At 49.6% G+C, this 11,619-nt stretch overlaps 1 pseudogene across 1 annotated transcript; it reads right to left on the bottom strand.

Moving 5' to 3' along the window:
• Positions 1-9,909: 9,909 nt before the first annotated feature.
• Positions 9,910-11,284, bottom strand: LOC311321579 (histone H1-like; annotated as a pseudogene). The gene is made up of 2 exons: positions 10,651-11,284; positions 9,910-9,955 (listed from the first exon to the last, which is right to left on the bottom strand). The product of its transcript is annotated as a histone H1-like (transcript).
• Positions 11,285-11,619: the final 335 nt, after the last annotated feature.

The raw sequence follows: 11,619 nt of genomic DNA, 5'->3' as shown, positions 1-11,619 counted from the left end.
ACATCAGGTGCCACAAATATGGCAGGCAGTTTCTGTATAGTTAACGCTTATAGTCACAATATATTATCCATAACGTTATTTGGTGGGTGGTCGCCTGGTCGGTGCTGCTAGCTATGTTAGCTAGACTAAGGTTATATACACACTCCCATCTGCAACAAACTACATAGCTAATGTTAGCTATAATTCCTCCTAAGATTACATATAATTAATCATAGCTGACATTACCACATAAATGTCAAGACACATATTTTGTATATTAACGTAGCAGTGTATTTTACTATTGCTTACGTTACCTAGCTAACGTTATAACGTTAATTAGCTATAAGCACACAAGGCAGCGGTGTCGGCACCAAAGGTTGATGCGACAGGAGGAGAATGGAGGCCGGGGAGGGAGATGGTTGGCTCCGCCGAATTCACCAGGACCAGTCGTGAGTCCGTGAAACCCAAAAGCCTCATATTATTGCAGAAGCTTTCGGGAGTGAAATGTTTGCTGCAGAGGCGGGCGCTAGCGGTGACAGACTCCTCTGTAACACCATGGCTCTTCAAAAATGCTAACCATTTGCTTCTCATTTCAGCTTTACTCGGGAGTTGAAAGAAGGAGACCTTATCATCCCATTCCTGCTGGCATCCAGGAAGGATGCATTTTCGTTTAGTTTTATGCATAGGCATTGCTAACTAAGAAAAACTAGCTAATTCTAGACTGCTGGTTAAAACTAGCTAATTCTAGACTCAAGATTGAGCAGGAGAACCGAAGATTCAAATCCGTTCTAGCTTTATATAGTGTTAGGGCGGGGATATGCTAAGAACACCGCTCTACGTCAACAAGTACCATTTTAAGCCCGCCCAGAAAATCCAGAAATCAAAACTGGTCAAAAACACAAAACTGGTCTAACTTCACAATTCAATACTACACATGGTTCATCCCATTTTTACATGTTATCAGCAATGCATCACTAACACATAGAATGTGTTTTCAAGCAAATCTCTGATTTTGGTTAACTGGGACTTTAACAGAAACAAGACAGCCACGCACATAGGCCAGGCTGGACCTGGCCTGGTTGAGGACGTGCTGCTTGAAGGGTTGGGCTGAGGTAGGAGGTTCTATCTAGTGGGGCTCCACCCAGGCAGAAAAATGCGCCCACTGTGTTCAATCACATCCGCATTCACGACATAATAAACACGCCACACTTCTGGAGTGCAGCAGTCTAGCTAACAACTTGATAGACGAAGTGTGAAAAATGTCAGGCCGCGGTAAGGGAGGAAAAGGACTCGGCAAGGGAGGCGCCAAACGCCATCGCAAGGTTCTTCGTGACAACATCCAGGGCATCACCAAGCCTGCGATCCGTCGTCTGGCTCGTCGTGGTGGCGTGAAACGTATTTCTGGCCTGATCTACGAAGAAACCCGCGGTGTTCTGAAGGTGTTCCTGGAGAACGTCCTGTCTTTATATATTGTCAGACAGATATCCTGGCGAATTGATTAATCCAATGAGGCCATCTAGATGAATAGTCAAATATCCTCACACACGCTCCAGAATATTGTAGAAAGCCTTCCCAGAACAGTGGAGGCTGTTATAGCTGCACAGGGGGGACCAACTCCATATGATGCCTATTCATTTAGAATGGGATGTCATGAAAGTTGTGATGTGTAGGTGACCCAATATTATTATAGTGAACTTTGCTAACAGATTCACAGTATTTAGTGATCTTACAAATGCTGTTTGTTATATTGTGTGCCTTCTCCAAAACCTCTACTGTTGTAATGTGGAAAGAAACAACAAATATACAGGATAAAGGGAACTTGTTTAATATTGGTTGGGAAAAAACATGGGCAGGTTTGTTCTTCAGACCTTTGTCCTGTAACAGGCTGTCTTTTTCAGGGGTGGGGTTGTTAGACCCATGCCCAACCCCCAACCTGGAGGGCCAGTTGTTGCTTTTCGTCTGGCCTCTACCCTGAACCTGCCCGGCATGGTTGAACCTGCTGGGGGGTGACCCCCCACCAATATAGCCTTCATGGTCATGGAGGCACACAAGCCTTCCCACCACGACAAGGTAGCAACACGTAGGAAGGATGAGTGGTGTGGTGAGTGTATGTAGTGTGTGTGCGCAGTGTACTGTAGTGGGTGGGCAGTGTGTGGTAAGTGTATGTAGTGTGTGTGGTGAGTGTGTGCAGTGTGTGTGGTAAGTGTATGTAGTGTGTGTGGTGAGTGTGTGTAGTGTGTGTGGTAAGTGTATGTAGTGTGTGTGGTGAGTGTGTGCAGTGTGTCTCAGGCATCTGCATCATCTGCAAGGGAGGAAAATTCAATTAGCGACATTGAATGGAATGCATGCAGTGTGGGAAAAGACAGAGTATACAAAATATACACTTGGCCTTCCTGGAGTTGGCAGAATGATGGGCACTGATATGGAGGGCCACACAAACTGTGCCTCCGCTAGGGCCTGCTGCCTGTTCTGGAGGTCCAGCCTCTCACGCTGCACACCCAGCCGCTGCCTCCCCACCTCCAGGAGCTCCTCGCTGCAGTCGCACCTCGCATCCGTGGTGTTCAGCTGCCTCTCTCGGGGGGAGGGGGACGGGGACGTCATGGGGTGTGTGGGGGGAGAGCGTGTCGACGGGGTGGAGCAGTCTGACTGCGCTGGGGTCTCCCCCCGGCTTTTGGCCTGACTGGCGAAGTCCTGCCATTTCTTGCTGACGACTGTCCACTCCCTGGGTGGCCCAGGAGTGGAAGCAGCCATCCGCGCTGCAATGCGGATGTCTGTTAACTACGCATACTGTGTGTGTGTGTGTGTGTGTGTGTGTGTGTGTGTGTGTGTGTGTGTGTGTGTGTGTGTGTAGGAACTACAGCGTGGTGAACGTGTTGTGTGTGTGTGTGTGTGTGTGTGTAGGAACTACAGCGTGGTGAACGTATTGTGTGTGTGTGTGTGTACGCATACAGCCTTCTTCAATGGGCTATATGCACAACACCAGTAGGCTACTTCCTGAAATTAGACATGCTTCTTTATTTCCTGTCTTGGCGTGAGAGGCAGCTGAACACTACGGATGCGAGGTGCGACTGCAGCGAGGAGCTCCTGGAGGCGGGGAGGCAGAGGCTGGGTGTGCAGCGTGAGAGGCTGGACCTCCAGAACAGGCAGCAGGCCCTAGCGGAGGCACAGTTTGTGTGGCCCTCCATATCAGTGCCCATCATTCTGCCAACTCCAGGTAGGCCAAGTGTATATTTTGTATACTCTGTCTATTCCCACACTGCATGCATTCCATTCAATGTCGCTAATTGAATTTTCCTCCCTTGCAGATGATGCAGATGCCTGAGACACACTGCACACACTCACCACACACACTACATACACTTACCACACACTGCCCACCCACTACAGTACACTGTGCACACACACTACATACACTCACCACACCACTCATCCTTCCTACGTGTTGCTACCTTGTCGTGATGGGAAGGCTTGTGTGCCTCCATGACCATGAAGGCTATACTGGTGGGGGGTCACCCCCCAGCAGGTTCAACCATGCCGGGCAGGTTCAGGGTAGAGGCCAGACGAAAAGCAACAACTGGCCCTCCAGGTTGGGGGTTGGGCATGGGTCTAACAACCCCACCCCGGAAAAAGACAGCCTGTTACAGGACAAAAGTCTGAAGAACAAACCTGCCCATGTTTTTTCCCAACCAATATTAAACAAGTTCCCTTTATCCTGTATATTTGTAGTTTCTTGCCACATTACAACAGTAGAGGTTTTGAAGAAGGCACACAATATAACAAACAGCATTTGTAAGATCACTAAATACTGTGAATCTGTTAGCAAAGTACACTATAAGGACAACAGTATTGGGCCACCTACACATTACACCTCTAGCAACTTTCATGACATCCCATTCTAAATGAATAGGCATCATATGGAGTTGGTCCCCCCTGTGCAGCTATAACAGCCTCCACTGTTCTGGGAAGGCTTTCTACAATATTCTGGAGCGTGTGTGAGGATATTTGACTATTCATCTAGCTGGCCTCATTGGATTAATCAATTCGCCAGGATATCTGTCTGACAATATATAAAGACAGCCAGGAAAGCCATGTCATCAAATTATCCCTTTACATAAGAAAATGTTGTTGTTCACAGAGTGGATTATATTAGGCTATGGATAGTCTGTATATGTTGCTTGGCTCAATAAAAGTTTTAAAAACAACATTCCCATGATGTGTTCTGTAGGCTCCATAACATTATTTTCATCATTCAAGTTAATTGTATTTTGTGTACACTAATGATGTGAATCGCGCAGGTAGGATAGATAGATGTGCGCTGTATTGCAACTCTCCTTTTTCAAAGTGTAATTTTGCTCTAATCGAGCTAAAACTATAACGGGATGAACGGAGCGCATCGCCAAGGGACAGCTAACGATGGGGTCCGACCGCCCTTCGTAACGTATCCCTTGGCTGTGGTATACCTTGGCTAAGAAGGCTCTGGGAAACAGCGCTTCGGCTCCAAGGAAGGCTAACGATGTATCTTCGGAAGGTACATCGTAAGGGCGATTTACGATGTACCTTGGGTGGAGCTGTTTCCCAGAGCCTTCGTAGCCAAGGTATACCTTGGCTTAGGAAGGTTCTGGGAAACGCATCGCCACCTAGAGGTGGAGCTAACGACGTTCTTAAGAAGCACGTAGCGCTACGATGCCTTAACGATGCCTCTGGGAAACGCGGCCCTGACCTGTCTCCGGCGCTGGCACAGCGTAAACGAAGTGTCTGGCTATGCGAGACTAGTCAGTTAGTGACATGTTTGTGACAGCAGCACCATCTCCAACTCCAGGAGGTTGATGTGGCGCCGTTCTCCTGTGAAGCGGTTGGAAAGAGGTTGTGCTGGAGATCGCGGGATCAGATCGAGGAACCTGCCGTAGTTCAACTTGGCCCTGACCGCCACCGGACAGCTGAGAAACTCTGCTGCCCTGGCCCAAGGCGGGCCATCCTCGAAAGGGAGATGAAAAATCCCCGTTGGGAGTTCCATGTCCCTGAACAGCGTAAGGATGAATGCCATTCCTGTCAAGAAGCACTTCATTCATAAAAAGAGGAAGTGAGTCTACACCGTCCGCATTGCTAATAAGCCGTCGTTGCCATGAGTGTTGCCATGCCCCGCCTTCTCATTTGCATGATCTGTCAAGGTGCCGTCTTTCGCAGACCGACTAGACGGGACATGAGAGGCGGGCAGTGATTTCTTACCAACATCACACAAAGCGGCTAGGCGAAAACCATGTGACTGGTGCATGTTGTGAGATGTCCCAGCCCGAGGCTCAGTAAACATGGAAGTATTCTCACTGACCGGTGAGCGTGAAACCTCTCTACCTGTCGAACACACAGGGAGAGGCTCGAACGCTCGGCCCGAATGAACGAACGCCGTCTGGGGGTCTAGCGCATCTTTTTCGCCATTAAACCCCGCCAGCGGTCGGTCCCGAGAAAACTCCGAACAGGGCAGTAGGTCTACAGCCATAGCACTTGAGCACTTGGCCTGGGCGCACACATCCCCTCTGTTAAAAACCCAAACGGTCTGTTTAGAACAGGGGCGGCGAGACCTGCCGTGTTCAAATCTGACTTTCTCACCGACGACCCGGCGGCACTAGCCGAATATATTACATTCGCTGAACTGGCGAGAGCTGCGCACGTCACGTCTGCTTTCCTAGCAGGAAAAGATTCCGCAGCTCGAACCGGTTTTCCAGCAGCGGCGAGACCTGCCGTGGTCAATTCCGACTTATTCACGGAAGACCCGGTGGCTCTAGCCGAATATATTACATCAGCTGAGCCGGCGAGCCCCGCGTGAGTCACGTCTGCTTTAGCAGGAAAAGAATGCGGCTCGAGCCGGTCTTTTAGCTGCAGCGAGACCTGCCGTGGTCAATTCTGACTCTTTCACAGAAGACCCAGCGGCTCTAGCCAAGAACATTACATTACGTGGTAAGGATAAGCAAAATGTGTGTGAAATTAATCTGGGGAAACAACAGAGAAGTAACAAAAAGGTTTTTAATATACAAAAGTGTGAAAAATGGAGGACTCGGTGCTGTCGATGTTGGTGCGAAGTTAAATGTAGCCTTCTGCAAAAACATCTCAAAAGGCATATCCCAAAAGGCCACCTGGGTGGGAGAGGTGAATAAGTGGCAAAGGTTAAGGGGTAAACGCAGGGAGTCCCAGCCTTATCATGTACTGGCTTATGGTGATTTTTTTCACAAATATAAAGACCTTAATATTAACTGGATCACACAGTCAAATAAGGTGATTTATAACAGTATTACCGAATACCTCTATGGTGGGCCTAATATTTTTAAAGACTGCTCACAGGAGCAAAGTGAACGTCTGGCGGAGATCCTGAACTCTGAACACATCTCCGGAGCAGTGAGGGACGTTATGTGGCTCACTGTTAACGGCAGACTGCCTGCGAGAAACGTGGTCAAATGGAGCTGTAATGTTAAGACCACAAGATGTCCGATGCCAACCTGCAACATAGAAAAAGAAACCATTGGGCATCTTCTTATAGATTGTGATAGATCCAAAACAATATGGCAAAAAATGAGCGACATAGGATTAAAGGTACCATGCCATAGAAGCACCTTATAACAACTTCGACAGCACTGAAGAAACCCATTTATTATTTTGGTTATGTATTTGTATAACTGTTTTTAAAATATGGAAAACACGTTGTAAAATGACAACGGACAATATTTTTATTGATGCTGACGAGGTCTTCAGGAGTATACGGACTGAACTAAGAAGAAGGAGAACCATGGATCTAAGGAAAGCATCTCCAGAACTGAACTGGTCACTCCTAAAACTGTGATGAGCTTAAATGCTGACAGGCCAACTGAAGCCTGAGAAGACCTAGTCTATTTCTAGCAACCTTGATTTTCTAGTAGGCCTATTCACTTTCTTGTAAATAACCTTTATTTGTCTATCTGCTATAGGCTATGCTGTAATATGTGTAAATGTGTATATTGTGTCGGCATTGCCAAGTTGTGAATAACCTGAATGTAACATTAAATTTACCTAATCAAATTAAATATACCACGGACTGCGTGGCCAGCGAAAAACTTTTGTTGGCCAAGGACAGGGTTGTCTTGTCCTTGATGTCCTGCATGAGAGGCTTCCTGGCCGAGCCCAAGGCGGAGGAACCAGGCACCAGGACCACTGCGATGTCGGGTTCCAGGGGAGGAGAGCCGATAGCTGCCAAATCAGTCCAGCCAGTTACCCTCGTAGCTCTGCTGAACTGGCGAAGCGGACCTCTGATCGCCAACGGCCGCTCCCATTCAGCCTCGATGAACGCCTCCAGGTTGGGCATAGCCGGCAGAAGATCAGGAGCAGGCTGGGAGGGATGCCCGTAGCAGACGGAGCTCTGCCTCTGGTACGGGGATGCCAAGGTGTTGCGCGGCTCTCTCCAGCAGCCCGGGCAGGTCGCGGTCGAAGGAACCCTGCCCCGGAAAGGAGAAGCCACTAGCTGTAGAGAGAGAGACCCTCGTCTGCCTCGAAGAGCTCTTCCTCATCATCCGTAGGCGGGAGGGAGGGCATCGGGGCAGTTGTTGCGGCGGCACGCCGATGTCCTCGCCGTCGACCGCGCCGACCAGCTGGACCAGACCTTCAGTCTCCAGCGTCGGCGGAGCGAATAAATGCGCCCGGAGCATCCTCTCCATGGGGTCCAGGAGGGAGCAGATCTCGGAGGTGGAGGACGGAGCCAGACCTGCTCTGACGTGCTGCGGCCCCAGACAGCGGAAGCAGAGGCCCCAGACAGCGGAAGCAGAGGTGGTGTCCCACGTCGCTGTAGCGGGAGCCGCAGACACAAAAACGATCCGGTGGATCAATCGGCGCCGGCAGGGGGTCATCGAGGGACACCGCCGGCTCCGCTTAGGTCCGCTGGGTAGACAATTTCTATTCTTGATCTTTCTTCTTTCAGTACAATGCGAGCTGAACATTTTGAAGGAGCAGATGTGCGGGGGAAGCCCGCTTATACACCGGGTGCACCGGACCTGGTTGGACACAGGTGCGTGTATGTTTTCTTCTTCAGTCAATATGGCTAGCTGGGTTTCGCTAGCCAATAGGAGCTAGCCCTGTGGAAATAGAGCGAGGGGTTTTATTCTCATTACTTCCTCGTTCCCAAAAAGACAGGCGGTGTCCGGCCGGGGTCAGCTCTATGTTCCCACAGCCCATTGGTCCCACATTACTAAGACTTTTTTTTTTTTTTTTCAAAATTAGGCCCAATGGTCCCACACAAGTCGGTCTTGAAGTCTTGAGCGATTTCCCTCACCAGGCGCTGGAAGGGCAACTTGCGGATCAACAGCTCGGTAGACTTCTGGTAACGACGGATCTCTCTCAGGGCTACTGTGCCGGGCCTGTAACGATGAGGCTTCTTCACACCGCCGGTGGCGGGTGCGCTCTTACGAGCCGCCTTGGTGGCGAGCTGCTTCCTCGGGGCTTTGCCACCGGTGGATTTGCGGGCGGTCTGCTTGGTTCTGGCCATGATCTCAGCTTTCCTTCTCCGCGAGTCGAAGTAAAAGCTTTCAAGAGGGTAATGTGCCTTTTTTATAACGCCCGCTGCCGTGCGCTGATTGGACAGCCTATCTGTGCGACTTCATTGGCTGGCTATCGCCTCTGTCTCCCCATTGGACATTGACATGGAGCCTGGGATTGGCTAAGGCGACAAAGGCAAAAGAGCGCCACTTTACGCAAGGTATAAAAATCCTACCACCGTTGTATCACAGCACTCGGTTTCTAAAATACTTCAATAGTGAAAATGAGCGGAAGGGGGAAAACAGGAGGCAAAGCAAGGGCCAAGGCCAAGAGCCAAGGCCAAGACCCGATCATCTCGCGCCGGTCTCCAGTTCCCGGTGGGTCGTGTTCACAGACTTCTCCGTAAGGGCAACTATGCCCAGCGTGTGGGAGCCGGTGCACCGGTCTACCTGGCCGCTGTGCTCGAGAACCTGACTGCTGAAATCCTGGAGTTGGCCGGCAACGCTGCCCTCGACAACAAGAAGACTCGTATCATCCCCGTCACCTCCAGCTGGCTGTCCGCAACGACGAGGAGCTCAACAAACTTCTCGGAGGCGTGACGATCGCCCAGGGCGGCGTGCTGCCCAACATCCAGGCAGTGCTTCTCCCCAAGAAGACCGAGAAGGCTGTCAAAGCCAAGTGAAGTCGCCACTGACGTGAATTCTCCCAACAATCCCAAAGGCTCTTTTAAGAGCCACCCACTTCAATCTATAAATGCGAAAAGTGTATTTCCATTGTCCTTTATGATTTCATCACCCTCTCGTCTCTTGCTCCGTTACTTAGTCCTAAGACGTGCCTTTATAACTCAACTTAATATCGTTCAGGCTGATGCAATTTATGCACACATTTTTAAGTTAAGACACGTCTTTGGATTGTTTAAAAAAAGAGCAACAGGCTTCGCATGTTACACCGCGTTATTAGGAATGGCTGTATTTCTCAATTATGCTGTGATTGTTTTAATTTAAAAAAAAATATATAATAGTAATTGAATCGGTTCGTGTTGCCTTTGTGTATTAAGTGCGCTGCATGAATGACACGTTTGTGATGCCTGTATGTCCTCCCTAATAAATAGACGTCCCTTTATAAATGTCTTGATCTCCTGATAGACCTCCATCCTGTACGAAATAATGGACAGAAAAGAGTGACAGCTCTATCCCAAACAGGCCCAACAGACTACTACTATTAGGGCTACTATTAGCCTACTTCCTTCTTTGCCTGGTGTCATGCACACCATGAGCTGCACGCTTGAACACAATGATCCCGTTTGATCTGTAAAAGACCAACAAATAAAATATCTTACCTACCGCTGTGTAACATAACCCCAACTATAGCTCAAAACATTGTACGTCGCTTTAGATAAATTGCCTGCTAAATAACCCAATTGCATACGGAGACCAGGAACTACACGGTCAGACACTGGTCCCTTTTGAGTTGAAAATTCAGCCCTCTGCAATACAGACGGATACAGGTGAAATTAGCATAGGGTCACATGGCTCAAGTCTTGTTTATGCCTTAATCTCAGGCCACTTACATTACCATCAGAGGGCCCAGAGAGAATTAATGCATAACTATGGGCGTTTCTCAAAAGGCCTTTTTACTATTTATTTTAATTTGTAATTTCAATAACTTATTAAACAAAGTTCAATACTCTCTTAGATAAAGTACTTATCATGCTGGACCGAGTCGGACGTTATTTAGCCACAATGCAAGGGCCACACCATGGCGGCGATAGGCACTGATCATGGACTGCTGCAGTCTGATCCTTACGAACGAGCCCAGCTGCCCACGGCCAGCGCCTGTCCCCCACTCTATTACTCCTCATTTCATGCGGTGAAAAGACAAATGTTGAATAAACTAAGCGTCGATCTGAGCCCTATGTACAGTTGACCATGCACACGCACGTTTTATCCTACAGTTGAAATCCCTAGCCTCCCCTTATCAGTGCTGTTAAAGTGTATTATAACGAAACCTGAGCGAGTGTAGAACAAATGTTCAGCACCTTGAGATTGTCTCACAGTTAAGTGCTTTATAAAGGAAGTATTACTGTTGTGCGTGCGCCCGCGTGAATCCGATGGCCATACATGGCGATGCGCTTTTATGGAGAGTGGTGGGTGGCTCTTAAAAGAGCCTTTGTAATGGTACAGAGGACGGAAAGAACTCTTCTTCTTGGGTGCTGCCTTCTTAGCCTTGGCAGCCTTGGGCTTGGCAGCTTGGGCTTGACGGCCTTCTTGGGGCTCTTGGCTGGGGCTTTTTTGGGTGCCGCAGGCTTCTTGGCCCTTTTGGGGCTCTTTGCCACCTTCTTAGCTGCCGCTGCGGGCTTCTTGACTTTCTTGGGAGATTTCTTGGCAGCTGCAGGCTTCTTAGCCACGGCCTTTTTGGGCTGCTTGGCTGCAGCGGGCTTCTTGGCGGCTACCTTCTTGACCTTCGGGGCGGCGGGCTTCTTAGCTGGCTTCTTTGCCTGCGTCTCGGTGGCCTTGTTGATCTTGAAAGAACCGGAGGCGCCAGTTCCTTTGGTCTGTACCAAAGTGCCCTTGGTGACGAGGCTCTTGACGGCGATCTTGACGCGGGAGTTGTTCTTCTCCACGTCGTAGCCGCCGGCAGCCAGGGCCTTCTTGACCGCGGCCAGGGAGACACCGCTCCTCTCCTTGGAGGCGGAAACAGCCTTGACGATTAGCTCGCCGACGCTGGGTCCCACTTTCTTGGGCTTGGCTGCTGCCTTCTTCTTGGGTGCCTTGGCCGGAGCGGCGGCGGCAGGAGCTGGGGCGACTTCTGCCATGTCTATCTTGAGTTTGCTCTTCGGCATCACAGACGTACTGTATGTCGGTCCTGCTGACTGTGAGTCCTCGACGCTGCGAGGGGTTGGCCTTAAACGCGCCATGAGAACCGTGTGGACTCAGCTCCACCGCCGAGGAGCTCTCGGTTAGCAAAATGATGTTCCTCTTGTGTTTTCTCCTGGTGTATAAAGGGCTAAAAATCAAAGTTGGAGTGGAGCACATGTCCAAAAGCCAATGTGATAGCAAGCAGCCTATTTGTCGTTCAAAATAAAGTTGTTTGGGAGGCGGCGGCCTCGTCTGTTTATTCGAGACCGGGTGAAAACACCGCCGTTGATCT

This window comes from Borostomias antarcticus (assembly GCF_949987555.1).
Source record: "Borostomias antarcticus genome assembly, chromosome: 19".
Taxonomy (NCBI): Eukaryota; Metazoa; Chordata; class Actinopteri; order Stomiiformes; family Stomiidae; genus Borostomias; species Borostomias antarcticus.
Note: the sequence above shows the minus strand (reverse complement) of the source record. Positions and strands in the feature narration are given on the sequence as shown.